We start from the raw sequence: 26127 nt of genomic DNA, 5'->3' as shown, positions 1-26127 counted from the left end.
CACACACACACCTGGAGCCTCTGCTTCCCTCCTGCCTGGGCCAGGACCATGTGTGCTCCAGAGTGCAGTAGGGATGAACCCTTCTGGTGCCAGAGCAAAGGTAATCCAGGAGGGTTGGGTAGAGGGAATGGGGGGTGGGAAGTGAGCAAGAGCTGAGGCTGTAGGGGGCACTGAAGCGGGGAAGGGGAGAGGAATGAGGGAGGGTGGGGCCCTGAGGCTGCATCAGGGAGAGGCAGTGGAGGGCTAGAAGAGATTTCCTGTAAATTGCATATTGGACAATCCTCTGCCAGTTTGAGGAAAAGAGGTAAAACTATGCAACTGTTTAACGGGAAAGAGGTTTGCTGCTGCTTCTAGCTACATGTCTAACAAGTAGGAATTTGCAACTCAGTTCTACTCTAGATTTGACAGCCAGAAGCCCCTTTCCTCAGTGTGATACTACTCTACCATTCGTGTTACATACATAGGATTGAGAGAAGTATGAGAGAAGATGGAACAAGATGGTCTTATGTAAGAGTAGAATGTTTCTGAGATTACTTTATTGTAAAGTTTGGGCATTATATCACTGACAAACATGGCCTAAATCAGTGGTCCTCAACCTTATTTATACTAGGACCCATTTGTAAATTTTGGCTAGTCCCGAGCCGGTAAATCATTTAAGTAGAAAACAGTCCCCCACCCCCTCTATGCCGTCTCTGTGGCCTAGCCACTGCCGCTGCTCCGCTCAGGCTGCCTGCACTGCCCACCTCCCCTCCGGGGCAGAGCTGTGGCCTGAAGGGAGTGGCTGGGGCATGGCCAGGCCATGGAACTCTGCCAGCCGGCGGGAGTTTCCCACAGTTTCCCACATTTTTCTCCTTTAAAGGAGAATCCATTTTTAAAGTTTGTTCACAACCCTTCCATAAACTCTTGGAACCAACTTTTGGGTCACGTACAACAGATAGAGAAATGCTGGCCTAACTAGCATTAAGACTATTTTAACTTTGTAATTAGCTTACACTAATAGATACATATTTATATTCATTAGCAGAATTTATTTTGTTGGAAATACTGGAGTGTCAATTTAATTGTTTTACCTTTTTGTAATTATTTACACTGCTGTTATCTTACTGGGTTTGGCTAGGAGTAAAATTTTATTTTTTCAGACCCTGAAAGTATAGTAATAGTGCTCATTTAAAGAACTTTCAGAAAATCTTTGTTTAATATCTTTTAGTGCTAAGTTAGGATTTCTGTTTGCTTCTGGTGAAATCAAAGAATAATAAATCATAAAAAGCATGACATCATCTAAACAAAATACACTTAATTTGGCATTTCTAGCACTGATTAGAATGGAGACCAGTCGTGTGCTGGGATGCATTTAAAGTTGAAAAATCAGGTTACAAAATAACACTTTATTTTCTACTATTTCATTTCAGATACTTAAGCTACTTTGCTCTGGGGTGCAGGGAAGCCCTGGGGGCTGGAGGATTGCCATAGGTGCAAACCCCAAACCCTGAGTTGTGGGAAGCCCTGGGGATTGCAGTTGCCACTGTCCCTAGGGCTCAGGGGTGCAGAAAGCCCCCATACCCTGGGGATTGTGGCTATTGCAGTCCTTAGGGCTTGGGGGTTTCACGCTGGGCATGGTGTACCCCTGTGGCTGGGAGTACCCTCAGCTTACAAGGCTCCCTGTTATGTGTTCAAATTAAAGCTTGATAGCAACTGCTTAGAAAGTTAGTGCACATTATCGAGGTCTAACCTTATAGCCAGTTGGAGTTTTTGATGGCGTGATAGGTACTTTGCACATGTAGCTGGTCTCAAGGTAATTTTGCAATACCAATTAATTGTGCAATACCTGTAATGTGCAGAGGGATCCTCAGTAACAGTTTTGAACTCTTGGTGTCTTAAAACTTTTATTTTACTTTTGTTTCGCACAACACTGTGTAATGAATGTTCTTGCCTTTTAATATTTGCGTGTTCAGGCCTAGCCTAACTCTAGTTTAACACAACTCCTTATCCTCACTTAAATCTGTTCTATAAGCAGTAAGTTATATTTTTCTTGAGTAACATGTTATAAAATAGAAACTTTTCCGATCTCAATCATGTCTAGCAATAGTAATTCAATAGGATCATAAAGCTTTATGGATCTTTGAATTGGTAATATAGTATATGCAGTTGAATTCTTGTTTTCCTCCTTTAGTTTAGTTAAAAAAATACATAAAACATTATGCCAGACATCAGAGAAAAAGGCTTTTTAAAAGAATAAGGCAAAATGAAGTTTTTAGACCCAGAAAATGAATTTTCTAGACCCAGAAATGACAGTAATAAAAAAAATCGAATTACAAATATAAAATCATGCTAAATTTCTATTATTTTACATACCTATATTACTTGTGTGTGGGTTTACAGTTGAGTTTATTGAAACCTGGATAGTAGGGCTTTTCATTTAGTGTGTTATGCTTAATTGGAGCTGATACAACTATAAGACAGAAAGCAGGACAGTGAAAGAAAGTTTCTTGCAGTAGAAAATGTAAGAACCTAAGAAGTGCCATGCTGAGTCAGACCAATAGTCCATCAAGCCTAGTATTGTGTCACTGACAGTGACAACAATGGATACTTTAGAGGCGAGCATATAAACAGGGTATATCCAGAGTGATTACTGAAAAATGATCACTTAGTTTCACCATTTGCTGCTTTTCTTTTATCCATCTCTCAATAAAACAGCTGTCATAGAGGTTCTGGTTTTTTAAATTTATCATATTAAATAATACAACAGCTGAATCTCTTTGGCTTTAAACATAGTAGTCTCAGATCAAGTGAATTAGCACTTGGTCATGTTTAGGGGATAAATGGGCAGTGGCACTAAAGCAGGAGGCCCCTTCAGTAGTGGCAAAACAGAGGGGTTTCCTGGAAGCAGTAGTGAAGAAATCCCTGACACCCGCAGGGAAGGATCCCTCAACAACATCCACATTGGTAGTGGAGAAAGAGACCTCCTGGCTATTGCGTCATCAGTGAGGACAAATTCTCTAGTGTCAATAGCCACAAAACTGCAGGGTGATGGTGAAGGCAGGTGATAAAGGCCTGACATACAGAAGACCCTTGGGCATACCAACATGTTCCACCACCTAGCAGACCTCTGCTGAGACACCAACTGCAAACAAGGAGCCAGGCCTCCAGCTGGTCTACCTGCCTTCTCTTTTCCCTGACAGACTAGTCTGCCGTGTTTGCATCCTTCACCAAAACTATATCTTCCGCAAGAACTTTTGGAAGCACCAATGTCACTCCTGACTGCAAGAAGTCCCTGGCATTTCTCCATGCTTTCTTCAATTACATGCTTCCCAAAGCTGAAACACATAACCTCCCATCCCTCACCAGAAAATCTGCCAAAACCAGCTTGTAGTAGAGGAGCGCATTGTAGTGAGGCTCAAGCCTAACTTTATACCAGGAAACTAAACTGAATAGGACAAGGGGGATAGTGCCAGGCAACAACCGCATCAGGTACAGGCTGATGAAAACTTGGACCTAGGTTGTGTTGTGCTGAAATTCCTCTTCAACCAGTTCAAGGAGTTCTGCACATCATGCCCATACTCACATGTAAGACAAGTGAGCCTGATGACCTTAGTAACTGAAAGCTCATTGCTTCATCATGGACAAACTGTATGATTACAGCTTGGGCAATGAAAGTAGGAGCCATCAGCTTCATGGCCAGGAAGGCTTCATATCCAACAAGGGCTGCTTTGAAAATAACTTTGTATTGCAGATGCCCAGAGTGAGACAACCATAAACAGTGGCATGATTTGACGTATCCAATGCTTTTGACTCAATGCCCCACCAGCATGTCTTCAGCAGTCTACTAGAGCTTGAGATGCTAGACCAGTGTTCTCAACCTTTTCTAGCCCAAGGCACACTTACATTAATAAAAACTTTCTGTGGCACACCTGTTAAGACATTCCCCATCCTCATACCTATTGTAGCTCATTGCCATGGCAAAAGTCCATGGTGCACCTGTTCATTTTTGATGGCACATTTCTGTGCCACGGCACACTGGTTGGGAAACACTGTGCTAGATTAGTCCCTTTAGCTAGTCCATGAGTTCTACAATGGCTGTACCACCATCTGAGCATCAGAGTGTGAAACGTGGGCCAGATCAATGTGGACTGGAGTGGAGCAAGGCTGCCTACTAAGCCCCGTTATTTTCAACTTGGCCATGGAGCCCCTCATCAGAGCATTTGCAGCGAACCCAGGAGAATATGCTCTCTGTGGGTGAAAGCTGAACATCCTGATCTATGGAGATGACCTGGTCATTCTCACAAGCGAGCCCAATGAACTCCAGAGAATGCTGGAAATAAGCTCCAAGACAGTTGGGTAGGTGGGGCTCCATTTAACATATGCTTCACTGAATATTGTCTGAAGAAATTGAAAATCTGTCCTGCTACCACTGTCAAGATCCAGGGTGAGACCATGAGGCAGCTGAAAGAGAATGAGACCTACCTCTACCTGGACACATCCATGGGACACAGGTCCAGGTGGATGCCAGACAACACCATACTGGAAATCATGCAAGATACTTACAGTCAACTTTTCTCTGCTAGCCCCCTGACATGATTGATGCTTTAAGTGCTTTCTTCATCCCCAGCATCTCATTTGTCCTGACCAGGCTTAGCTGTCCCCAAGATGCCTCTCAAGAAAGTAAACAGTGAAATTTAAGTAGCTCCTGTTGAAACCTGCTGATATAGTGAACTCCTGCACCCTCCCTACTGCAAGAAGGTGCCAACATCTTTTGCATGAGAGACCTCTGTGATACTGCAGTAGTGACCCATGCCTTCTGTCCCCTGGCCTGCCGTGATGAACTGGTGGGCAGCATTGCTGTCCTTGAGACCACCAAGGGGAGGACTGCAGGGCTGCCATCCAATAAGGACCTGCCACATTTGCGAGTGGGTTGCTGGAGGGAGAGTTTGGGCAAAATGACTTGGACTTTGTGTCACTCTGGATCTGTGCCCATGATGCCACATGGTGTCTTTGGAAGCTCACTGGCTGCTGCTGGTTGTGATGCAATGAGCATTTGCGGCCAGAGAGCAGAGAGCCCACCAACTAACAGTCTGATCTCTGTCACTCCCAAATGAGGACCTTCCTGCAAATGGAGGTCATTCAGACAAAGCTCATCAGTGATGTGAGGGCAAAACTCAATCAGTCAAAGTCTTTGAGGTCATCTCGAAGTGAGATGCCAGCAACCACTTCTTGCCTCCAGGTAACTTCAGATGTTTTACAGACTAAGTGCTTCACTGGGCCCACCTCAAGTGCCTCCTTCTCAACAGCACCATCTGCCACTGTCGCCAAGATAAAAGATGCCCCATGCAGTTATAAGACCCAGACTCTGCCCCATATACTCTGTGTCTGCAAGTACTGTGCAAGAGTATGAAGGCTCCACCACAGTGTTATATAGCCTGTTATGTCCAGAAATTGTGGTAACAGATGAGGATAGTAAAAAGATCTTGATTATTGACATAATTATCCCCTTTGAGAACTGGTGACAGGCTTTGGTTTCATCAAAGCCAAGGTGTGAAAGCTGCCCAAGTACTGCCAATTGGGGAGGACAAGGTATAACATAATAGTGCAGGTTCTGATCACTGGAGCTCTAGGGGCATAGCACATGTATAGCAAGACTGTCCTGAGAGCCTGTAGAATACCCTAGCACTGCTCTAAGTTGATGAGGCAGATCTTGGTATCTGACACCACCAGATGGTCCCAAGAAATGTAGATTGAACACATCACTGGCCATCATCAATATGAAGAGCTAGATGTGACCACCTACAGAACCAAAGGTAGGGGGACTGAATGAAAAAACAAAACAAAACAAAACCCTTCCTCCCACCCCCATAAAAACTGCTTTTTAACTTATAAGGCACTCTGTGTGTGGCCTGCCATACAGACTTATTTCAGCTGCTGACTTTTTCAGTTTCTTGATTGTCAGTAATAGAATGATAAAAACACATCTCTAGTTTCAACCTACCACATGAGGCATAAGAATCACATACTTTTTCTGTCCATGAAAATGATCTTATTCCATGAAGCAATAGGGTTGTTTCTCAAAAGAAAATAACTATCTTGCTACAAATTTGAAGTTGTACAAGATTTATGTGATGAGATTAGATTGTTAAACTAGCGAAGTACCTGTCAAACAAGATATTATTAACTTTTAAGCACAAAGGATTGGACTAATAGTAGCCAGTCCCTACTTCCTTACTTTTGTCCTGAAAAAGAAATGTCAAATTCTGGGTGCTGGTTTAAACCTGGCTTTTATATGGGTACAGGACACCCTGTTACGGAACACAGTTGCCTTTCAGAAAGTCAGGTGCATCCTTAACGGGGGTAATTATATGCCAGTGTATAGGCCATGCACCTTCAGCCCTTTTCAGTTTCATCTCAGGATAGTCTGAGGTCAGATGGTTTGTATTATTGGCTTACCTGCCACCTAATGGTAGGTAACAGCCCCTATGGCAGGTACAGCTGATTGTCCATGGTTTCTGAGAGAATTTATGAGAATTTTAAGTATAAATCCAGTTGCTCCTCCCCAGCAAATAGCACAGAAGGCTTTTTTGTAAGATGCAGGTTGAAAATAAATAGTGTTTCAGGTAAATTTACTTTAAGTTGCCCAAAATCAAAGTCAAGGAATAAATAATTCTAGATTATTTTATAAAACTGTGTTTATAGCAGTTACTGTTCTCCCCCATTTTCTTCAAGATCTTCTGTATAAGGTTCTACATGTTCTGATGATATGCCACAGTGTAAAAGGAAAACACTTTGGTCCTATCAGTAGCCTTGATTCACATTATTTTTTCTGTGTCAGTTTCTCTGTGTGCTTTTCTGGTCCACCAGTCATTTTGCTGACTAAAAAGATACAGGTTACCAGCGGTGTTCCAGATGGGCAGGACAAAATTCTAGCAAAAGGTTTTGTGTGTTGTTGTTAAGAGAGCATTACGTTTACAGATATGGAAAAAAAGATATTTGTAGGCAACTAGTATCTCTGAAATAGAGGTAAATGAATTAACATTAGGGAGAGGCAAGGATTTCTTAGGGTGATATCTTTTATTGAACTAACTGTTGTTGGGATAGAGTTATACAAGCTTTTGAATGTAAGACATTCTCTATTGGGGAGAATTTTGCGGAGGCATTAAACCAACTCCCAAGTTAATGTTGGGTTGATATTTACATTTAATGAAGTATTAAACCTGTTATATTTTCTCCTGATTCACAGCTGACTGATGAAAGTATATAAATAATGGTTAATTAGTGTGTTGAATGTCTTAAAATGTATTTATGCCCTAAAATTCTTTAGATCTCTCCAAAAAATAATTTTAAATTTTTTGGTATCTAATGATTGATTTCCAAATAAGGTCAGCCTGCTCCAGTAAAATGTACTGTGTTCAATTCCTGCTTATTATCTTTATTCCTACCTGACATGCAGTATTTTTGTAGTTTTTCAGATTTTTTTAACTGAGAAATATGCACACAGAAAGCATTATTAATTTAGAATTTTAGCTTCAGTACAAGTGTCAGTTCTTTTGAGGTGTGTGTGTGTATATATATATATATATTACAGATAGTATTGAACTAAAAGTGAGTATGTTAGGAAAGTTATTACTTTGTTGGTATTGAGTAGGTACCATGATGGTAAAAGGCTAATGGAGTTTAGTGTTGTGATGGTGTGAATGTTTAGTATGATATCCTTTTTTGCAAAATTGAGTAACCTTATCTCTAGGAAGGTATAATGAACTATGGGCAGTGCCCTGAGCTGAAAGGCAGGTGATTGAACTTCTGTTTTTTTGCCATGTCTCTAGAGCACCTTTCCTCCTCTTACCTTCTGCCTTACCAATGTAAACCGAAAACCATTTGAAGCAGGAATTGTATTTAACTGTGTTTTATAGGGCCTGCCACATTGGATTTTAATCTAGGTTGGAGTTTGTATATGCTACTGTGATACAAATTGCAATGACTTATGAACTGATGAATTTGGGGTGGAGAAGGTGAAAGAAACGTCAAAGTAGTAATTTTAGTTGCAACCTCTATTTGTTACAAAATTCAACAAATTAGGTAAATATGTTACACATTTACTGGGAGAAGTGAAATAACAGCAATGGATTCAAGACCACATAGAATTTGTTATAGAGAAAATTATGGGGAAAAAATCAGAAATGTGACACTAATAAACCAGGAAAGTGTGATATGCACCATAGTTTTGCCCTACATATTGAAATGATTTGATCATTAGACATGAACATAGCAAATTTAGATTTGGAGTGTGCCTGTGTGCTCCGGCCCCTGGATGCCAAGACTTGCTGCTGCCAGAAAGTAGATAAGCCCTTACAGTCTAGTGTTGATTAACAGAGCTCACATACTGACCTGTCTATTCTAACAATGTTTTCCAGTACTTAGCCAGATGCTAATTAAAAACCTAATGAACAATGACAGCTTCTAAAGCAGTCTGAGTAATACATGATGGAGGTTCCTGGTGGATTAGCTATTGATAAAAACAAAGTTAATTTCTGGTGAACCAACTGGAAAATAAATTTTCATTTTGATTTGGTGTTTATTTTGACAACCACTGTTGTTAGAATCTTCAATTCAAAACTTTAATCTTCATAAAATTGCTCTAAAGGCTCATTAAATTTTGTACCAACTGCTAACTAGTATTGAAATACGAAACAGATTTTGAAACATACTGTCCTGATGTACAGATAGTGATCTAGACAAATGTTCAGGTACCTTAAGTAAGCTATAGATACATTTTCAGAACAAGTTACTATAAATTGTAACAGAGCACATGAATTTAGTTGCAGCAGTTGGCATGTCTTCTAAGATTCAGTACTTCAGAATCTTTGCTATGAATATGTGTTTTGATGAAAAGTTTCTTAGAATTTTAAAAGAAAATTGCTTATTTGCATAAAAACATGCATGTATATTTGATAGCTTGTCAACAAGCAGTTGTCAGTTATCTTTTCTCTAAATGTCATGTTATCTTTTGCAATAAATGGATTCTAAATTCCAGCACAGTTCTTTCAGTTACTTTATTCATCTAGCATGTATAAATATGGGAGAGTTTGATGGAAATTCCTGTTAAGAATCCAAAAATAACCTCATATGCAGTATATGGGACACCCAGGTGTTTCAGGTTTATGTGTAAGTTCAGCATGTGGAGAATGGTGAAAACCTGCCAAATATTGCTATGGTTAAGACTTTAGAAACTATTTAAATGTTGGATGACTCTTTGTATGCTTCCATCGTTGGAAAGGAAAGTGATTCAGAATAGAATATCAAAAAGAATATCCTCATTATTAAACAGTTTCACATTCTAGCTCATTAAATTTACCTCTGAAATTTCTTACTGTTGGTATCATGTGCTGTTGTACTGACTGGCGCCATTTAAAAAAGCAGAATAATATTGAGCTCACATACATTAAAGCATAATTAGAATTTCCGTCTGTATCTGAAAATAAAATGTATGCCTGGCTTGATTTTTAAGTCCCTTTTTTTTGCCTACTATTATATATCTCGAACTAGGCCTGTTATCAAGGGTCTGGGAATTCATTAAGTGCTTCTGTTGAATCAAAGCCAAAAAATGTCTTTGGCTGCTTATGTCCCTCCATGAACTATTTTAACACACAGGGGTTGATATTGCTTTTCTGGCTACAACCCAGATCCCAGAACTTTCTTGTCCATTTTGGCCAGATTCCTCCTTAACTTGATTATTAACTTCAACTCTTCAGAGGCATCAAATCATCTGTAATCTTGTTACAAAAATGATCATTTTCAGGAAAAGTAGAATTTTAGTAGCAATTATAATATCTTACTGTTTTGTTTTCTAAATAAACCACATCTTTATCATGTAGCAAAGCAGTCATTTGAAAAAAAAGGCTTAATCTTTGTGATACAAAAGGATTTTATTGGACAAACTCTGTAGTTAGGGATATAGATGAGCTTTTGGGTAACAAGTACCCCTCCTTAGGTCTTTGAGAAAAATGCTAAATAATTTGTATGGGTTGCCTGTGCAAAACTCCATATGCTAGTAAAAGCAGGATATAAGAAATATCGTCAGGTGATAATAGACCAGAGAAATGTAGTAAAAAGGGTAATCTGATAAATAGAAAAACAAGACCATTCAAGAGGATTGTTATCACCTGTGAAGTGCAGAGAGATTAGTGGGAATCTGGTAAATGTGTGGCAAAGTCAATGTCTGTGTTAAGTCCCTGGTGCTTAATGTTCGGTAAGGTAATTGTACAGGCCTGTCTTTTGAAGATGTTTTGTAAATTTGTCTTGAGCAGAACTGTGAGGTCAGAAAGTGAGTGGTGGTTTTGTGAAAAGCATTCCATGTCTTGTGTCCTTTTTATTTTATTTTATTTATTTATTCTGTTGTTGTTCATTCTGGTTGTGGTTTTTATCTGGTTTCGCCCACATAGTTTTCATGAGAGCATGTGGTGTACTGCATGAGGTATACACCATATTTGGTGATAGACTTGTGTAAAATATGTGGGTGTTGATTGTTGTGACAATAGAGAGGAGTTTACAGGTTTTGCACCTGTTGTTAAGGCATGGTTGCTTGTCATAGGTAGCTGTTGGTCAGCAGGGAGTTCCTTTCTGATGATTGGATAGGTAAGGTTTGGGGGCTGCCTGAAAGCCAGGACTGGAGGTGGAGGGAGTGGGATTGGGAATATTTATTTTAAGATTTGGCATTTCCCAGTGTAAACTGGAAATTTGTCATGACTCTTCTTAATGGTTCAAGTATAGAATGGTAGGTGAACCAACGGCGTGCAATCAATCACTGAGGTTTTCCTTGTATTGTAGTACATTGTTGCAGGGTGTTTGCGTAGTTCTTTCAAAGATATTGTCCATTTCTGTGCTAAAGTATCCTTGCTGGTTTTCAGTTTGGTGAGGTAGTTGCCACAAATATTCTTAGGGCAGTTGCGGTAGTGTGAGGGCCTCAATGTAGATTGCAACTTTTTGGTGTGTTTGGGATTATACTGATTAATTTTTTTAATGTGGATGCAAGTGTGGTAGTCTGTAGATTTTGTGTGTTGTGTGTGCGTAGTGGTTTATAGGATGTCATCCCAGATGTAGATTGTGGTATCCAGTTAATGTTACTATAAGAATATTCCATGGAGATTTTGATTGAAGGATGGTGGTAGTTGAACCTGTGGTAGAAGTCAATAAGTGAGTCCAGGTGTTCAGTCCAGGTAATCCTAGAAAATTTAAAGTTAGTCCAACCCCCTGTCTGAGGTAGGGTCATCCTTGTCCAAATGATCCTATACAAATCCATTGTCTAACCTATTAGCAAAACTACACCGTCTGACAAAACCACAAGACATAACATCCTAACCTGCCACAAGTGAAGCAGGGGGACAAAGGTAGCCAACACCCTCCTGCAGCTAACATTCTGCTGTTGCAAAGTTGGTAAAAATTAAAAAAAATGCCCAAGAGATCCAAGGAAGAGGGCCACCTCCCACTATAAAGAAAGGCAATAACCCCCACAGTCTATAACAGTCTGACTATGGGAATTCCTTCCTGACTCCAAATACTGTGATTGGTAAGACCCTTGTAGCTGGGAAACCTCCAGGTTTAAGTTCCAGCAAGAGCACTGGCCAACCCCAGTCACAATTCACAGGTTTGGCTACAGCCAACACCCAATGTCTCTGTGGAAGGCTTAACCCACTCCCCTCCCACCCCTGAATTAAAAACCACCTCCTCCATACCTCACACATGTAGCAGTAGGAGGGGAAAAATGTTCCCTCAGCTCCATGTAGCAGCCAGCAAAGTCTGGAAAATCACAGGCTTCTAACAGTAAAGAATAGGCATAGCTGCTCTTAAATCCATCCTGGACCCAGGCCTGACCAGCCTCCTGAACAGCTCCTGTTATGGAGACTCTACAACTCTCTTAAGCAGTCTATTCCACTGCTTCACTGTTCTACCAGTGAAGGTTTTTCCTGATATTCAATCTAAATCTACTTGACTGCAACTTCAAGTCATTGGTCCATACCCCCTAATCTGCAGCAAGAAAGCAAAGGAATTTTTCCCTCTTCTTTATGGCAGTCTGTGACAGGACTTGAGTAGAGGGGCTGTCCATCTCAATATAGGCAGTCCTGTTGTCCCCTGGTCTACTTTGAAATCTCCCCGGTTGCAACTCACCTGTCATGCCGTCCTAGGAAAATTTGATTTGGGGGGTGTCCTGCCTCTGCCTAAAGCAGAGTGTGGGGAGGAATCTGATAACCAAGTCTCATCACACAGCAGAAGTGATGATGTTTGCTGGCTCCCTGGATTTCTTATCTCAAATGCAGCTTCTCTGGCTCTCCACTGGAGCCTGGCCTGTTCTTAGCTCCAGTTACTCTGGGCATGGGGTCTTGGTACCTCCAGGCTCTCTGTCTTTGTTCTAGGACTTCTTCCCTTCCTGGGTCTAGAACCATGAGTGTTGGGCTTGGCAATGCAGTGTGTGCCCTTTAGGCCATGGTGGCAGGCCCTTAAGCTGTGATGCACAGCCCAGGTTACTGCCGTAGGGCTTCTGTGCTTGTGCCTCTGACCTCCTCCAAAGGGAGGATATTGCACAAGACACTGAGACACCCTGTTTTGCAGCTTCCTCTTCCCTTATAGCCGCTCCTTGTCCACCAGGTGTCCATTGAACAAATATCTCAACTTATAGTTCCTCCCTACTTCTGGGTAAACAGATGCAGTACACATGCAGGGTTTTACCCCTGAGGCCTGCTGCTTAAACAAACAAGAAAAAAACATCTTAATTGAAACTTGTTCCCTTTCCCTTTCCAGGAATACTTACTCAGGCTGTCATGGCCTTCATTTCCCATGGCAGCCCAGAGGCGGCGGTGACCATGCAAGGCAGCCCAGCCTGGGCCTGCCCGTGGCCCTGCCCTAGCCTCGTCCCCTTTCTGGTCACATGACCTACTCTGCTCCATCCAGCAGGAGTCTCTTGCTGTCTCTGCAGGATTTGATCTAGGGGGAGTTCCCTGCTTTATTTTCCCTATCTCTCACTAGTCTTTTCTGGCCCCAGGCCTCTGCTGGACAAAAAGGCCAACTTCCTGGCCTTTTCCTTCCTTTCTCTGTAACAGGGATTTTATTCCCTATTACACAGCCCTTCAATATTTGAAGACTTTAAGCTGAGCATACCAAGCTCCTTCAGCTTGCCATCCAAGCCCTTTATTTTGTTGCCTGTCTGTGGATCCTCTCTAAAATGTTAATTTTGGAGAGCAGTGTTGTAATAAGCCTTTGTATAAGTTGTTTCTGTATTTTTATATCTAGTTTGTCCCTTGAGAACAAATGTGAAAATACCAAATTACATGCACAGGGTGTAGTACAAAATCCATTTTTCTGGCTCTGAGTGCTGCCGCAGTCTGCATAATAGATGATAAATTATCTTTTTACTATGATGTGTTACCTTTTTTATTATAGTGTTAATAAGTGCCAGAATCCTGTTGTTGGGCCCTTAAGTTCTTTTGACTTTCAGTGGATATTAGGCTAAATTTAGGCCTTTAAAAATTAAATTAAATTTTGTCTTTTAAGTCAGGTATTCTTTTAAAAAATACCTCCCAGTTTTGCAGAATGATAAATAATTGCTCCAGGGCAGTTATATAGAGGGTATGTCTTAAGTTAGCAAAACCATTTTTCCCTATTTAACTGACTCCTTATCTTGTGCTGTTTTGTTGCATGTTAATACAAACGGAGTGGTACAAAGAACGGTATACAATCAATTATTTGTATTTTTCACATAATTAATTGTTGTATCTTTGCCAAATGTTGATTCTTAGTTTATGAAACAAAAAAAAATTACATAAAATCTTGAGGTCATTTATTTGAAAAAGAGAAAGAAGTACAGGAATATTTTTCTCTAATGGATGAGGCTAATTTTTATTGACAGTGGGCCAGACAAATTCCAGATGCTTAATGCTTTTAAATATTACTTTAGGATTTCATCCAGTATTTTCTTTTTTTTTTTTTTTAACTGAAATTTATGTGGAAGCTGTTTATAGTGATCTGTTAGGTCAACAAGTCTATGACTCTCTCTGTCTCAGTTAGTTTCAATCCCATTTTATTAAAACATACTGCTACTGTAGCCAACAAAAAGGCAAGGAAATACAATTTCTAATATTTATTTTATTATTAAAATATGTTTCAGTGAGGGACAAACTGAATAATATATATTTTATCAGTTGCTCTGTGCATGATAAGACTAGAAATGAGGTTCCTTTTCCATCTTAAAAGTTGGTGGTTATTCTCTTAAACATGTTGTCTCGATAATATAATCATGCATAATATAATACGTCCCTAGTGGGTTATGGAATAGAGAAAGATCCCACACAATTTACTGATTCGTGTGATGTGCCTGACTGGGGGAGTATTTGCTTGATTGCACAATTTCACAATGTTTGCACACTTAATTCATACAACACAATTTTATTTTAAAATTCCTTGCTATGCATATAACACTGCTTAGCTTTAAGAAAAACCACAAACATTAAAAACACAATAACTACATGTATTAAGAACAATGCTCCAAATGCACTTCCTTCCCAAACAATGCTATAAGAATTAGTGTTACAAAAACAACTACAAGTAAAGGTTAAATTGGAATCAATACTATTATTTCTCATGGTATACTTACAATCCTAGAATTCTGAGAAACCAACTCCCCAGATATACTTTCATTCTTTAGTTATGGCTTTAGGGTTGGTTTCAGCAGTAACAGGAACAAGTCCCCTTCCTTCGGTCCCACTCGGGCACTCCTAGGCTTCAGCATGAATGGGAGTTCTTGTTCACGGAGAGAGTGGTTCAGGTGATCAGTCTGATCCGGCCTACACTTGCTTCCTTCGTTGCTCTTCAAGTGAGGTTACCTCCAAATTGGGACTGTAGGTAACAGTTTTTATTGGATGTGTTGCTGTCTTGGGCCCCTCCTACCCAAACCTGTCACTACTCCCAAATTTGGGCTCGGATCTTTTGCCCAACAGACCCTCTAGAGATAAAATTCAAGAGCCAAGCCATTCAGCACATAGGCAAAAAAAAGCAATGGCCTAGATAAGAAGATGAACCTTGCCTTTTTTCTAAACTGGCTAATGGGTATTTATTACAGAAATTCAAACTATTACATTCAATATGACAAATATAATTTAACAGGAAATTGCACCGAGAATCAAGTTGTTCTGCTTGATTTGTCAGGTTGGTTTACTACTTTGGTAGGGTTGCATTTTTCATTTCTGAAAGATTTTTGAATAAGAGTTGAAATTGCCTTAGTAATTGTAGCATTATGCCCATGGAGAGTGAACTCCCAAAGAAAACAGTGGGAGTTTGGGTATGCAAGGATTGAATCTTAATGTGAATACTGTTAATATAAAAGAGATGCTTTCACCTTTAAAACAGTTTTTTTTAGTATTAAAATAGGGTTACAGTTAATACTCCTTTCAAGTTTTATTTGATGTTATGTGGGATTGTATTCATGGGATCTGTGCTAAAGATCCTTTGGATAACAGGGTTGTAAAATGGTAATTGATCCTGTAAAGACTTATCCATGTGATGAAAGTAAAGGAAATGTGTGAATGACTTTAGTAAACCTCAAGGACTTCTATTAAAGTGCATCAAAGTAAATAACATACTTATTTGCTGAAAGAATTTTAAAATTCAAATTTTTAATTTTCACTATTTCTGATATTATGTTCTTTGTGCTTTATTCCTTTTGGGCAGTCCATCTATCAAATTCAGTTCTGCCTGAGTGTAGCTTGGCGAGTTTGAAGTCTAAGATTCTCATCTCCTCACACAATGCAAAGTTAAATTGTACAGTGTTCAGGAAGTCATTGAAAACTCCCTTTGGAGGTTAAAATAGTTTGTGGAAACATTTTATAAACATAAGATTCAGTGAAACCTAGACAAATTTGGAGGATTGGACCAAAAGAAATCTCATAAAACTCAGTAAGGACAAGTGTGAAGTCCTGCACTTCTATGAATCTATGATTCTATTAATTTTGGTAGTGTTGGAGTGAGGTAGCTGTGATGGTCCAGCTAATATGCAAGAGATAGGGATTTTTGTGGGTGATATTTTATTGCAGTTGGTCTAATTTCAAAATGTCACCCACAAAAATCCTTACCTCTTTCATTTCCTCATGCAGCATCACTCCAACAATACCACAACATGGAGGATATTGAAATTCCCTGTTTACAGTGGCGTCTAAATCTGTCCCGACCATGCAGTTGTTCTAGTATTGGTTTTAGCTGTTTTTACAGTGTCTGAATTTTGGATCAACTTTTGGCTTCAGTATCACCCTAAAGAGCAAAATTTATCCATATAGAAAAACTGCATTGTACACAGCCTGCATTTACAATTTCTGTCAAAGTTGTGGATTGCCCTAACTTAATTTCTGCTTGCCACTGAGGATAAGCAGTGCGTGGATTTAACTGAACATAGTGTATAGTGTCTATCTGCTTCTGCCAAGTTTTATATTAATGCAGTTATGTGATAATTAGTATCATGTTTGGACCAATAGCTACCACATTTGTTATAATTGTGGAATTAAAATTTTAGTGGAATCAGGAACACTGTTATGTGTGAAAAATGTAAAGTATGATTTTCATATGAAATTGGTAGTAGTAACTTAAACCCAAGTTCAACTGGCTAAGTACAAAACAAAGTTGTTGTTTTTTTCCATTGGGTCTGAGAACTACTGATGGGAGCTAATCAAAAATTTTTACACAAAACATGTTTTATTGGAAAATGCCAAGTGTGTTGAAACCTAAACTTTTTATGGAAATGTATTGCATTTGATTAAATTAGCATCAGTAAGGTCTCTCCTGTCAACAAGAGAATATTGGGTAATGTTGGGTGATGGGGAGATGAGTTTAGTCAGTAGTCCAGTAATTACAGGCATACCTCGTTTTATTGCGCTTCGCTTTATTGCGCTTTGTAGGTATTGGGTTTTTTACAAATTGAAGGTTTGTGGCAAACCTGCATCGAGCAAGTCTATCGGCGCCATTTTTCCATCAGCGCCATTTTTCCAATAGCATTTGCTCACTTCGTATCTCTGTGTCACATTTTGGTAATTCTCGCAATATTTCAAACTTTTTTCATTATTATTATATTTGTTATGGTGATCTGTGATCTTTGATGTTACTATTGTAATTGTTTTGGGGCAACACGAACCGCACCCATATAAGACGGCGAACTTAATCGATAAATGTTGTGTGTGTTCTGACTGCTCCACCGACCGGACGTCCCCCCGTCTCTCTCCCTCTCCTCGGGCCTCCCTATTCCCTGAGACACAACAATATTGAAATTAGGCCAATTAATAACCCTACCTTGCATATTGGAAGTCTTCCTCTTCTCATGTGACACATGTGTCCCACTAACTTGAACTTTATTAGACCATCTTGCTGATATTGAGTGTTGCTCTTACTATGCTGTAAATTCTGGTAATTGTTCAATCACATGCAACTGGGGATTGACTGAAAGTGTTGACATCACTTATACTTGTGGCACCAACTCCTCTTCATCAGAGCTTCCATAGACATATGGTCTTCTTTCTCTGAGCAGTCTTCCATGTCTGGAACAAAGTCAGCATACTCACTGCCTTGGGATAAGATTTCATCAGTGGATGTCGCTGTCATCCCCAGTTGCCATCAGAGAAACAATTCCACCCCCCTTATGCCAGAAGTAGAGGGCACCTGTGGTGAGTGTGGTTTGGTGATGTAACAGAATGGAAGGAATATAGTATGGTGTGTTTCATTCAACATTATGTTAAGGTCACAGATTATAGAGGAAAACTACTGGCTTATAGCTTTCTCTATGTTGCATTTTCAGCTTACTGTGTTGCAACTCTTTGGTGTTTTGCACCATGAAAATAGGGGGCAAAAGTAGGGTGTGTGGTTTTTTTTGGGTTTTTTTGTTTTGTTTTAAGAATATCTAAGTAGTTTCAGTTGTTTTTATTGGTGGGGGAAGGAGGAGTTTATTCTTAATTCTTTCACCCTCTCTCCCTGCACGCCCCATCTCCTTAGTTCTTTGCTTCTTTAACAGGTAATTTGTAAGATTTTTAAGAATGGTGTGGTCAGACATGACCCCATTTTTTCCCATGATGAACATGACCCTTATTTTCTTTGTTTTGGGAGATATGCATCCCTTTAAAGCAGGAATACCAAATTCACTTGGGTCAAATTCAGACTGTTAGGAGCCGGGCCAAATTCAGACTGTAAGGAGCCAGCCAAACCCCATATGAGCTGGACCCAGATGTGGTAGTGGTGACATAAGGGGTAAACACGGCCATTGCTCACACCCCACTGATGGCACTCATCCCCAATGGGACTCCAAAGCTGGGAAGTCAGTGGGGAGCCTTTCCTCCAAATTCCTGGCCACATGAGGAGCCCTGTATCTTTGACATCCCTGCTCTAAAATGATTGGTTATCGTCCCAGATAAAATTGTTGAGGCAAATTTGAGTTTGGATGTTTTTGATGAACCAGGTGATGAGGGCAGAATCAGAGCTTTGGAGCAGTTTCAGAAATTCAGTGATCTCCTATCAAACTTGCTTTCGTTGGCTCCTCAAGACTTGACCAGAGGAGTTCAAGTCTAATAGGAAATATGATAGGGAAAAATCTCAACTAACTAGGAAGGAAAAAAAACTCACTGTCTTTATAATCCTACTCTAAAAAGAGATCCATTTCCCCAGCCCATTAAATTTGAGACTCTGCTTCTAGGGGTTCAGGTGGGGCCCCTAAATAATGTGGTAACACACACTTTAACTCTTGTTTCTAGAACTAGTACTATGCTGTCTTGGGTTATTGAACCTTCCTTAGTTTAAATATGACTAATGCCTAGTGATCAGATGTTCTGTGTCAAACACAACTGTGGTGCATGGTTAACACTTAAACACCCAGCGGTACTGGGGTAAGCAATAGGCTGCAATTGCACTTCCTTCTCCTATGATCCTGACCCCCATTGTATGTTAGTGACTACTTTGGCAGTTGCTAGTTAATCTTAACCCTCATATGTTCTCATGGGGTAATTTCCTACCCCAGACACACATTTTGTGCAGTATCTTAAAATTATTTAATTCTAAAAAATGTCTTTTTAGGACATTGTTACTGGTACTGCAGTGCACAATATCCCCAAAGAACAGCCAGCGTGCATGAATGGTTTGCTCTCTGTGGATGAAAAACTTCCTAGAGTAACATGTTACCCCAGGTGTGAATGCATTTTTCCATCTGGGGTAGCAAATCACCCAAGCCCATGTTAACACATTGGGGTAACATTGGGGTTACTCCGGTGCAATTTCTATATAAATAACAGGCCTAGACTTGTTTGGCCACTTTGGATGGATGCATCTGAAAGGTCACCATTCATTCACACCTCATTCATGCCCACTTCAGGTATCCATGGTAACTAATAGATGGCCATCCTCCACTCTGCTTTTGCAGAAGATGTGGTAATCCCTTTTGCTAACCACTTTGTTTGCAGGCTGCAAGGTCATCAAAACACCCTGCCCTTTGCCAACAATACCCTAAACCCTTTGTCACACCCAAATCCGTTTCTGCTCTTTTTTCTCATGGCAAAACTCAGCCTCACTTGCCCCTTTCATAACATACAAGCTAGTTTGCCCTGCCTTTGTTGGAAATGAGGACAAGGATCAAAGGGACAACAGAGAAGAAATAGAACAACATCATGCTGCAATACAGTGTATGCTGTGGAGTCCCCTTCAATGGTAAGGGCTTGACACCCCCATGCCCCTTTTACCTGCTCCCAATAAGCCCCTGCATGTGTGGTTTCCAAACAGCATCCACCCACGTTTGGCTTGCCTGGAAAGGGTGAATGCTGGTCTCTGGCTTCTGTGCCCAGGAGGAGAGGGTGCTCCTTGTGCTGCCATAAGTGGGGTGGAATTGCTTCTCTGATGGCATATGTGGACAAGCTTGTCTTTGATTGTTATTTATATGCAATCAGCAGTAATCGATTTTTTTTCTTTTTCTTCCTGCAGTCTAGGATGAGAAGGAAGTGCATATTCAGTGCTGGAACCTGTCTTGCACGGGTAACTGGGGATGACAGCGACATCCATTGATGAAATCGTATCCCAAGGCAGTGAGTATGCTGACTTTGTTATAGACATGGAAGATTGTTCAGAGAAAGAAGACCATATGTCTATGGAAGCTTCATCCAGCTCAGATGAAGAGGAGTTGGTGCCACAAGCATAAGTGATGCCAACACTTTCAGTGGAAGAGGACCAGCCCAGGGTTGCTGTGGAAGACCGAGGAGAGCTACAGCAGCACGTGGAGCAGAACCATTACTGCAACCCCCAGAAAACATTGCAGATGATAACACCTTTAAAGGAAGGAATGGCAGAGAGTGGGGAAAAAAGTCCACAGCTAATACATTATCAAAGAACAGCAAGGACATAGACCATGAAAATGCTGGGCCAACAAGAGAAAGTAATGAAGACACAGTGGTGGAAATGTTCCATGTGTTTCTCTCACAAGATATCCTGACTGTTATCATAAGAGAAACAAACAGAGGCAGAAAGAAGATTCAGGGAGTGGAATGATAGCCATCCTGAAAATAGAAAGGAGTGGAAAAATCTGGATGAAATGGAGCTGAAAGCCTACTTTGGTCTTCTACTGCTGAGTGGTCTATACCACGGTGTTTACTAGGCACTGGAGCAGTTGTGGGAGCAATGCACTGTGTGTTCTTGCTGCTGTGCCACCATGAGTTTAAAACAATTCCATCAAATCGCCAACTACCTGAGCTTTGACAGCAAACGGACACATGAGAAAAGGAGAGCTATGGACAAGCTTGCTGCCTTCAGAGATATTTGGACACAATTTGTGGAGCAGCTCAGGAAATGGTGTGTTCCAGGAATACACCTGATGGTTGATGAGCAGTTCATTGTGTTCAGGGGTCGCTGTCCCTTCAGACAGCATATGCCCAGCAAGCCTGCCAAATGTGGCTGAAAAATTGGTGGTGCTGTGATGCAGCAACATCATTTCCCCTGTCTGGAGATATCTGCCTGGGCAAGCAACCAGAAGCTCCACACCAAGGTAATCTTGGTATCCAGGTTGTTGAAAAACTGGTTCATCTCTGGTACAAGATGGGAAGGGATATTCTGGGTGACAGTTTCTTCACAAGTACTGACCTGGCAGAAAGACTGCCATAGCAGGACTTGACCTATGTGGATACTATTCGGGAAAAACAAAGCTGATATCCCATCAAAATGCAAGCAAATAGAAGAAGGGAAAGTTCTTCATCCATTTTTGCTTTTGATGGGGAACTCACTCTAGTTTCCTGTTTTCCAAAGAAGTTCAAAGGTGTGCTATTGTTATCAAGCATGCATCATGACCTGTCAATGTATGGAGAGCAAAGAAAGCTGGACATAATCCATGACTTTAATAAAAAAAATAAAAGGGTGGTGTGGATAACCTTGACCGCTTAGTCCGTATTACCACCTGCAAATGGAAAATCAACAGGTCGCCAATGACGCTCTTTTTCAATATGCTGGATGTGGCTGCCATTGCCAACTTCATCATTTGGCTAGGCCACAACACAAACTAGAAGCAAAGATCACATTTAAGAAGATGGCAGTTTTTTTTGCAAGAGTTTGGAGAACAGTTGATCAATGGACAAATAAAATGAAGAATGATGGATACACATAATCGGTCAAGTCTGGTATGACTCCCCTAAATAACAAATTGCCTTAATGAACCCCAGTAGAACCTTCTGTAAGCATGAGTGAACAATGTGCTTTTTTTCCAAAGATGGATGATGACAAAACCCAGAAGCAATGCGAAGATTGTAAGTGATTTGCTTGTGTTACATTATATCACTGCTGCTTTGGGAGCAATGCAGTATATAGTTAAAACAGTTAGGAAATGTTTTTGGAAGTAATTGTTAGTTTGAAAACAGTTGAAACTGTAGAGTTAGCAAATTGTTCATTCACATTTTGAAACTCTTAAAAACAGTTAAAATTTTGTTCATAGTTTTAGTTAAATAGTATTTATGATGATTTGAACCAAAATATTCTTTCAAACAATCTGTATGTCTAATAAATAGTTTTTGGTACATTTATACTCTTGTCTCTGGTTCTATTTTGTCCATGTGGGTGCGGAAACGAGTTACTCCATGAGACCAACAATATTGAATTGTGGGGTAACAAGTTACCCCAGGAGAACAGCAATGGTTATGGTTTCATGAGAACGGATGAGAGTTAATTCCTGTTGCTTTTTGAAAGTTTACATATGATACAGTGAGCATGTAGGTGATCACTGGCATAATGTTAATCTCTAGAATTCCATATAAGATGAAGCAAACTTTTTAGCTTCCCCTGTATCTATAGTTTCTCCATTAAATTTTGAGGTATCTCAGTCTTCATTGCTTCACTAGACAGTTGCATGACCCGTCAGCCATTTCTTCTCTTCAATTTAGTCCAGACCTAGTATTAGAAAGAGGTGGTAGCTGTGATGGTCCAGGAATTGTGTGAGATGGAAGGATTTTATATGGATAAAGTTAAACAAGCTCTCAAACAAACATTCTTCAGGTCATAGGAGGAAAGCAAGCACAGCAATTGTTAAGACGACAAGGTAGAGCTGTGAAATTGGAGGGGGAAGAAATTCTCATGGATAGCAGACAAACAATGAGCAAAAGAAAAGAAGCTTGATTTTAGTGGGAGCTTCTTCTACACCAGCTTCAGGAAAACTATTTTTACTTATCCCATATCTGCAACCACGAATGTCTCCAGCTTGTATACCAGCATTCCACCTTGAAGCTGCCTGAACTACCTATAAGACCTGTAGTACACTCAGATTTGCAAAAATGTGTTGCAAAAATCATCCACTTCATCCTCACAACTTCACTTTGGATAGCCAACACTTTGCCCATATCATGGGCACAGCTATGGGCACAAAGATGGTCCCATAATATGCCAGCCTCTTCATGAGCGACCTGGAGGAGAAATTCCTAGAAAACTGCATCATACCTGTGTTATGTGGAGGATATTTTTGTCATCTGGACTAGACACCTAGACTCACTTATTGACTTCCACAGGTTTAACAACTATCACTCCTTGATCAAATTTGCTCTGGAATAATCCTATGTTAACATCAGTTTTCTAGATACCATGATCCACATGCAGGATGGCACCTGACAAAGAACCATATACAAAAACCCCATGGACCATCATATATCCAAAAGACCAGCAAACACCCCAAGCACACCAAAAAGCTGTAATCTACAGTCAGGATCTCAGATAACACCACATCTGTTCTGAGGAGAACGTTCGTGATGCCTACCTGGCCAGCCTAAAATCTTCCTTTGGACAACAAGGACACTCCAGTAGAGAAATAGACCTCATCTTTGAAAGTGCCAACCAAATACCCTGCCGTAACATGTTACAATACAAAAGGAAATCTCTGACTGCACACCTCTGGTGGTCACCTGCCATCTCACACTGGAACCAATCAGAAGACTCATTATAAACAACTATATGCTATACTCAACAAAAATCAGGCCTTGAGAGAAATATTCCCAGCCCTTCCTCTCCTGGCTTTCAAGCAACCCCGTACCCTTGCCTAACTCATCAGCAGAAACAAACTCCCCACTGATCAAGAGATATCAAATGGGATATAGCCATGCCTTAACTATAGACACCTAACCTGTCAACACATCTCCAGTGCTACTATAATCAATACCCTTCACAATGAACCCATCTGAAGCCATGGATTATACAGATGTCTTCTAACCCAAAATGTAATATATCTGATCAGTGCACCAAATGCCCTCATGGTAACAATGTGGGTGAAACTAAACAGCAGCTATAGACCAGAATGAAGTCTCACAGAAAGGACAGAGGTGCATACAACATGGTTAAGGCGCACTTTTTTTTCACAGAATAACTATTGCCTTTCTGACCTTACTATCCTTGTGATTAAGGGAAATCCATGAAACACCTTTCAAAGGCAAGTTTGGGAATGAAAATTCATAAGCTGGCTAGAAGCTAGGAACCAAGGACTATACATTGATATTAATTTCATTGCATACTATAATCTATCTGGTTCCTGAAATTCTTCCTACACACTGTAGGTGATAATGACCCTCCTCCCTTTTGATAGGTTTTGATCTCCTAGTATTTGGGTTTCTTTTCTTTAGCTGATGGCTTGTCTGTTACCCATGAAAATTTCTCCTCCCCTGCAATTTCACAGCTGTGATCACTGTTCTTAACGATTGCTTTGCTTTATTTTACATGTTGTGTAGAATAAATGGAACTTAAGGAAATATTTTTTTTACACAGAAGTAATGTTACAGCTGCTGTAACCTGAATGGATCATTTTTCCCTCTCTGACAATGGACTTTAAAGTAAGATATCCCTTAGTATGTTGGAAAATATAATAAAAGCATGAACTTATGATATTCATAGGCATCAAGTTTGTCTGTTAACCAGACTACTTCTCTAAACAGTTCTCTACAGTATGAGTGAAATGCTGGCCTTTTTAAATTTATGACAAATTTCCCATCGACTTCAGTGAGCCCCAAATTTTTCCCTGTACATTGACTCATGCTTTAATTACATTATCTGATACTTCTTTGTACACATAATTATTCATCCATTTTGGCCTAAAGTATTTTTAATTACGCTTTTTGGATTGGTTGAGTCACTGCTAAAATGGAGAACATTACCTTTCCTTCTTTTTAGCTAATAATTCATATTCTAGATGTTGTTCAAGTCCCAAATTTCTTGGAGGTTTGAATAAAGACATCTGATATTAAAAACATGAAAATCGCACAAATGTCTCAAATTCCAGCAACACCCCCAGCTTATTACTGATCTGTCCCTGGATTTTTTACAAGTTGTTTACAACTATATCAAAAGATCAGGCCAGAAGGATCTGTTCAACAATAGTTTAGCAACTGGTTGTTTTAAAAAAAAATGGCCCAACTACATTTTTAAACCTAGGGTTGATAGGGAAAAATTGTCTGCACATAAATTGTGTACAAATATATTGTTTCCATAGTTGATATGGCATTATTTATAATGCTGCTTATTTGTGACTTAGGTGTCCTCATCTCCATATTTTCCTCTTTTCATGATTTAATTTCCACTCCATACCATTTTTTAAATCCATCCTGCCCTGCCTCCTTTTTTCTTTACCTTTGTTTTCTGTCTGTTATAGTTAGTTTTGAGAGTTGGGAGATGAATTAAACCTTGCTTAAATGCCTGTAAAGAATCGTGAATAGTTACAGTACTGAATAAATGTTTACATTCACGTGTAGTAGTATTACATATGAGCAACTTAAATTTGAAGATTTCAAAGTTACTTCATTTGGGTTAGTTACTTCATGAGTCTGCTTGCTTCTAAAGTGATTGAATTTATTTATATTTTTACATTGTTGATATCTATGACAAGCAAACACAGGCATACAAGACTCAAGTTTTTCATCCTCTCTTAAAATAGGAGAATGTTTTTGTTGATATTTCCAACCTGCACCTATCTATTGTCATTTGTACAATTACATCTTAATTTATATACAATTACGATTAGTTCTCTGTAAATAAGTACACACAGAATCATGGGAGAGTACAGCGGGAAGGGACCTTGCAGTCATCTAGTCTAGACCCATGCTCAAGGCAGGATAATTCCTGACTAAACCATACCAAACAAGTGTCTTTCCAGCTTGCTCTTGAAAATTTTCAGGCTTGGAGCTTTTCCAGCTTCTCTAGGTAGCTTGTTCCAATTCTTGTCCACCTTAATAGTCAGAAAGTTCCTCCTAATCTCCAACCTAATTTTTTTCACCTGTGGCTTGACGTGCAGTCTGATCAGTGAAAATATCCCTGAAATTTATGTAAGGTTAAATTCGATACTTCTCACTGAAGGTTTCTGTGGGGCAGATGGTTTTGATGACCTTTCATAGAATCATAGGGCAATAGGGATGTAAGCGATCTTAGAGGCTGGAATGGTCATCTGGTCTGCCCATTTATTGCTCCAGTTTATTGCTCCTGAGCATGCCATTTACACATGCACCCAGGACTGCAACACCTTGAGCTGGGTCAGAGTAGTCCTGGCTGGCAAGGGGCTTGGCAGGTCAGCCTGCCAGCCCAGAGCTGCTCTTGCCTAGCTCAGTGTGCTGTGGAGGGGCTGGCTGGGGCATGAGGGCT

The 26127-nt window shown here is 40.1% G+C and overlaps 1 protein-coding gene and 1 long non-coding RNA gene across 3 annotated transcripts in view; both read left to right on the top strand.

The window, feature by feature from the left end:
• The window catches only part of ME1 (malic enzyme 1), a 224079-nt gene that overhangs the window by 13357 nt on the left and 184595 nt on the right, over positions 1-26127 (top strand). The gene's annotated exons all lie outside the window — the stretch shown is intronic.
• Positions 7615-9005, top strand: LOC109311826. Its single transcript, XR_002101625.1, has 2 exons — positions 7615-8275; positions 8627-9005. It is a non-coding gene; the product is annotated as an uncharacterized LOC109311826 (long non-coding RNA).

Source organism: Crocodylus porosus, unplaced genomic scaffold (genome assembly GCF_001723895.1).
Source record: "Crocodylus porosus isolate Cpor-Errol unplaced genomic scaffold, CroPor_comp1, whole genome shotgun sequence".
Taxonomy (NCBI): domain Eukaryota; kingdom Metazoa; phylum Chordata; order Crocodylia; family Crocodylidae; genus Crocodylus; species Crocodylus porosus.
This window is presented reverse-complemented; position numbering and strand designations above follow the sequence as displayed.